This window comes from Acomys minous (genome assembly GCF_964271855.1).
Source record: "Acomys minous genome assembly, chromosome: 9".
NCBI lineage: Eukaryota > Metazoa > Chordata > Mammalia > Rodentia > Muridae > Acomys > Acomys minous.
In genome coordinates, this window is record NC_140490.1 from 98,422,513 (window position 1) to 98,428,766 (window position 6,254).

General features: G+C 49.6%; 1 long non-coding RNA gene across 1 annotated transcript; it reads right to left on the reverse strand.

Annotated features, from left to right (window-relative positions):
• Positions 1-2,325: 2,325 nt before the first annotated feature.
• On the reverse strand, positions 2,326-6,237 carry LOC311605648. Its single transcript, XR_014782042.1, has 3 exons — positions 6,130-6,237; positions 5,797-6,019; positions 2,326-4,019 (listed from the first exon to the last, which is right to left on the reverse strand). It is a non-coding gene; the product is annotated as an uncharacterized lncRNA (long non-coding RNA).
• Between the last annotated feature and the right edge of the window lie 17 nt (positions 6,238-6,254).

Consider the following 6,254-nt stretch of genomic DNA (forward strand, 5'->3'; position numbering starts at 1 on the left):
GTCCCTTGCAGGTCCTCATGGAACACTCCCTTATTGCCAGTAAAGAAGCCAGGGACCAATGATTATCGTCCAGTCCAAGACCTTAGGGAAGTTAATAAAAGGGTACAAGACATCCACCCTATGGTGCCTAACCCCTAACCCCTAACACCCTACGGTGCTTAGCACGCTGCCGCCTGAACGAACTTGGTATACACTCCTAGATCTCAAAGATGCCTTCATCTGTCTGAGATTGCACCCTAACAAGCCAATCCCCTGTTTGCCTTTGAGTGGCGAGACCCCGAAAACGGAAGAACTGGACAGCTTACATGGACGAGATTGCCCCAGGGGTTTAAAAACTCCCCCACCCTATTTGATGAAGCCCTACATCGGGGACCTTGCCCCTTTCCGTGCTAATAATCCCCAGGTGACTCTTCCTACAGTATGTAGATGACCTCCTATTGGCTGCAGAGACCCGTAAAGAATGCGAGCTTGGGACTCAGAAAATCCTGGCTGAGTTAGGTGAGTTGGGGTATCGGGCTTCTGCCAAAAAGCACAACTTTGCCGGACTGAAGTGACATATCTGGGATACACCCTGAAAGACGGACAACGGTGGCTCACAGAAGCCAGGAAACGAACAGTGACTCAGATCCCGAGCCCAACCACCCCTCGCCAGGTAAGAGAATTCCCTAGGGACCACGGGATTCTGCAGGCTTTAGATTCCCAGGTTCGCCACTCTGGGGGCCCCATTATACCCTCTAACAAGAGAAAGAGGGAAATTCACTTGGACTAAAGAACACCAATCGCTTTTGAGACCCTTAAAAAGGCACTGCTACAAGCCCCTGCCCTAGCACTGCCTGATCTGAACAAGCCTTTTACTCTGTACATCGATGAGCAGAAAGGGGTTGCCAGGGGGTCCTCACTCAAACTCTAGGACCCTGGAAGAGCCCAGTGGCCTATCTGTCAAAAAAAAAAAAAACTGGATCCTGTGGCCAGTGGGTGGCCCTCTTGTTTGCGGGTGATAGCAGCAACGGCTGTATTGGTAAAAGATGCTGATAAGTTAACCATGGGCCAAAATGTGATAGTGGTGGCCTCCCACGCCCTCGAGAGCATTATCAGACAACCACCAGACCGTTGGATGACCAACGCCCGGATGACCCACTACCAGAGCTTGTTGCTGACAGAGCGGGTGACCTTCGCTCCGCCCGCCATCCTTAACCCTGCCCCTGCTACCCGAAGCTGGCGAGACCCCAGTTCATCATTGTGAAAAGATACTGGCTGAAGAAAACAGGGACTCGATCAACCTCACTGACCAGCCGTGGCCTGGGATAAAAACTTGGCTCACCGACGGAAGTAGCTTTGTGGTAGCAGGTAAGCGGAGGGCTGGGGCAGCGGTAGTGGACGGGAAGTCTGTCATCTTGGCCAGCAGTTTACCAGAAGGGAGTCGGCCCAAAAAGCTGAACTTATTGCTTTTGACCCAAGCACTAAGACTGGCGGAGGGAAAGGCTATCAATATCTACACTGATAGCCGGTATGCTTTCGCAACAGCTCATGTCCATGGAGCGATTTATAGACAACGTGGGCTGCTGACTTCAGCTAACAAAGACATTAAAAATAAAAAAGAAATTCTTTAGTTTATTAAAGGCTGTTCATTTGCCCCGCAAGGTGGCGATCATCCATTGCCAAGGACATCAAAAGGGAACTGGTCCCATAAAAAGGGGGAACCAAATGGCTGACCAGACGGCCAAAGAGGCGACACAAGGACCAATGATTCTAATAGCTAAGGTTAATGCCCCAACAGGTTGAGGGATTCCTGAGAGAAGAATCCTCACAGAGGAAGAGGGGCTAGAATACCTGGCTAGTATACACCGCCTTACCCACCTAGGGCCCAAAAAAGATGACAGAACTGGTCAATAAGTCTCCCTATCACATCCCCAGACTACAAAAGACAGCAGAGGGTCTGGTAAAAAACTGCAAGGCTTGCGCTCTCACTAATGCCGGGTCCAGCAGACACTGTGCAGGAAAGCGCTTGTGGGGAGATCGACCTGGAACTTATTGGGAGGTTGATTTCACTGAAGTCAAACCGGGCCGATATGGTAATAAATACCTTCTAGTTTTCATAGACACCTTCTCGGGGTGGGTCGAGGCACTTCCCACGAAAAAGGAAACGGCAAATGTAGTGGCCAAATGTAGTGGCCAAGAAGATACTTGAAAAAATCCTTCCCCGGTTCGGGATACCTAAGGTAATTGGGTCAGACAATGGGCCTGCTTTCGTCGCCCAGGTAAGTCAGGGACTGGCCTGACAATTGGGGATAAATTGGAAATTACATTGTGCTTATAGACCCCAGAGCTCAGGACAGGTAAAAAGGATGAATAAAACTATAAAAGAGACCTTAACAAAATAGACCTTAGAGACCGGCGGGGGTGATTGGACAGCCCTTCTCTCCCTTGCCTTGTTCCGGGTATGGAACACGCCTGGACCGTTGGGACTGACACCCTTTGAGATACTGTTTGGTGCACCACCACCTCTGTTTGAAATCCTAGAGAGTGTGGCGTGTCCTGATGACAGTTTTGTGCCTTCCACCCATCTTTTAGCCCATTTAAAGGCTCTCGAGACGATCAGGCGAGAGATTTGGGAACAGCTGAAAGATGCCTACACCGCTAGAAACCCTACAGTTCCTCATCAGTTCGAGATTGGAGACGCCGTCTTGGTATGGAGGCACGGAGCTGGAAATCTCGAACCATGGTGAAAAGGATCCTACCTGGTACTGTTAACGGCTCCAACTGCCGTTAAGGTAGAGGGAATCCCCACCTGGATCCATGCTTCACATGTGAAAAGGGCTCCTCCTGAGACTAGTCAAGATAAATGGATCCTGGAAAAGACTAATAATCCTTTTAAGCTGCGTCTGTGTCACAGACACAACCCTAAGTCAGGACAACAACCCTCATGCCCCGATACAACAGACTTGGGAGGTGATCAATAAAAAAGGGAACAAAAACAGGCTAGATAAAAGACAGAGGGACAAAAAAGCTCAACAAGGCTGGTTTGAGTCCTGGCTCACCCGGGTCCCCCTAGATGACTATCCTATTTTCTGCTTTAGCTGGGCCAGTGTTGGTAATTTGCTTGATTTTAATTTTTGGCCCGTGTATGGTAAATAGGTTACTTGCTCTTATTAAAGATAAAATTAGTGCTGTTCAACTGATGGCACTAAGACAACAATACTGATCAATAAGAGACCCCGACAGGGCAGAGTATAAATCTTTTAGTCTAGAATAAAATAATACTCAAAAATTAGAACAGATATTCTAAGATTAGAATTATCAAGTAAAAGAAGAGGGGAATGAAAGGGAAAATTTTTAATTAGCATTAAAGCAACCAGAACAGCAGAGCTCTCTAACTCATAAGTGCAGGTCGACAGGTATGCTAGCCCAAGGTCCCAGATGATAAGTCACAGAGAATGCGGAGATAGGAGACAAAGGCCTACTGAGTGTTCCAGGGACCGGCTGGCCAATAAAAGATAGGGAGAATACACAAGGACAAATTCCTGAGAGAAACAGGTACCGGACATGGTCGAATGAGTAATGAGCCAAGACCCCTCATCCAATCTTATGGTGTCTGCTTAATCCCCCCCTTGAGGCCCGCACACAATGTTCCAGGTTGAGTTTAACCAGATGTGTCGTTAGCTCAGATAAACATCTACCCTCGGGTTCCAAAAAAAAAATAAAACAGGAACCAAGGACTGTTCCCATGTGATTAAGTCTGAGCTTACCCCAGATCTGCCTACGCAATTTGCTGATGTTCAAATGTTTGAAACAACCAATCGTGTGTGGCCGCGCCAAAACTTCCCACTCCCCCCGACCCTTGCCCATATAAACCCCTAACCTCTGGGCTTCGGGTCAACCCCTCTGTCTCCTGTGTGAGATACGTGTCGGCCCGGAGCTCCGCCAATAAACTGCCTCATGTGTTTACAGCAAGACGGTCGTTTGTGTGTCTTTGGGTGCACGCCATCCCGAGGCTTGAGTGAGGGTCTCCCTTTGGGGATCTTGTTGGCTCAGTTTATTAACAATTAAACTTTATTATACAACCCAACTAACACACACAAGAAGAAAAAAAAGGTTAAAGGGATAGAAGAGTAAACCTCCTGGAATCCTTCGGCAGGACGGGTCCTTAGGTGTCTCTGTCCCACAAGCTGGTCCAGTCCCTTCCTCTCTCTCCGAGCCTCCTCCTTCTCTCCTTCTACCTCTTGTTTTTTTTTCTCCACCACCTTCCCAGTCATATGCAAAGGGCGGTTCCTTCTCCCTTCGAGGGTCAATTAGGAAAACAATAGCCACGGTGGGGTTCCTAGGTAGGCTTTCTGAATTTCAAGCCCAGGAAGGCTCCAAACAGTCTCTCACAAGGTATTCATGGTGTGCCCCAAGGGTAAAGCCCGCCAAGACTGCTTCCACCTGCGACAAAGCTTAATCTTTCCCACAGGATCTTTCAAGAGAGAGAGAGAGAGAGAGACAGGTTTGCCTGGGCAAAGGGCACACCACACACTTGGTGGTAGGCAGCCTGTCATGATATCAGAGGTTGCTAAGTAACTAAGGCAGGTATGCTAACGCCTGCCTCTGGTTAGTTCTCAGAACAGGGTTTCTCTGAGTAGCCCAGGCTGTACTAGAACTCACTTTGTAGACCAGGCTGGCCTCAAACTCACAGAGATCCCCCTGCCTCTGCCTCCCTGAGTGCTGGGATTACAGGCATGGGCCACTGCACCTGGCTAAAATGGACTCACTCTGTAGACCAAGCTGGTCTTGAACTCACAGAGATCCGCCTGCCTCTGCTTCCCTGAGTGCTGGGATTAAAGGCATGCGCCACCACCTCCGGCTGGCTATCTCCCTTGTATCTACAATAAACTTTCTCCCCCACCATAAATATCTAGGACCAGTCATGTTCCCTTTTTTTTTTTTTTTCAATTCAGGTGAAGCCTATGTTTTGGCAGACCTGCCCCAGAAAGCAGATGCACTGTTTTGCTATAACCTTAGAAAAATGTTAACCCTTATCTAAACAGCAGTCTCATGGACAGGGCTGGAGAAATGGCTCTGCAGTTAAGGGCACTCGTGGCTCTGGGTGAGAACACACAATGGTAACTCACAACTCTTAATTCCAATCGCAGTAGATCTGACCCCTGAAGGCACCAGACTTATTGGCATCAACTTGACAGAATCTAGTAACACCTAGAAGGCCTTCTGGGCACCCCTGTGGGGGTTGTCTTGATTTGATGCCTGAGTACCCATATTGTGGGCTGTATAAATGAAGCAAGCAGAGCAGGAGCAAGCAAAGTTCATCACTTCTTGGTCCTGATAACAGATTCGATGTGACTGTCCCCCTGTAACCGACTATACCTGTAGTTTCTCCCTTTAAATCACCTTCGTGGGGATATTTTATCACAGCCACAGGAAAAGAAGTGGAAACAACCAGCACTCCTTTTTGGGACACCTCCACTTTTGGGGCCCTCACTCCACGCGTAATCCAACTTCTTTGGGGATTATCGAGTTCTCTGATCCTCTAACTGAATCGTTCTAGTTAGGAAGTTCAGTCTCGATTGCAGGTTCAGTTCTAAGTGTTGGCACAGGTCTAGCTATAATCGCAGCACTCCAAGGGCAGAGGCAGGAGAATCGCGAGTTCCAAGCCAGCTTAAAGGGTACAGTATAGAGAGTTCCCGGCCAGAATGGGTTATATAGTGAGTCCTTTCTCAGAATAAAACAACCCCAAGGATAAAAATCCTGCTGGGCCCAGGCATTTAAGGGGCCGTTCCTTTTGCCTCCTTCCTTGTTACAAACCTTCTTTTGTGGGGGGATGTTCAGAGAGCGCCCCTCCCTCCTTTTTTCCAATTTCATATTTAGCCATTTATAATTCTTTGTCATGGCCTTGGTAACTAGTGAGATTCCTAGTTAGAAGCTTCGCCATCGACTTCCGGTGTGCTCAGTCACTGAGAAGGGGCGCGCGATCGCCAGGTCCGCCCGGGAACAGCTGCAGCGTCAGCCCGAGGCGCGCAATGCGGGCCTGTTGAATGAACAAACGGAACGAGTGAATGAATGGGCTACGTGGGGGGGGGGGGGGGCGGGGCGGGCTTTTGTTACGTCGCCCACCGGCGCAGGCGTGGTCGCACGTACCCCCTCGCTAGTGGACGCCCGTCGCCCAGTCTCGCTCAGATTCAGCCGCCGGAGAAGAAGCTCGGCGCCGCCGCCTCCCCCGCCCTCCTCCCCTCCCCTCCCTAGTCCCTGCCCCGCCGCGGAGC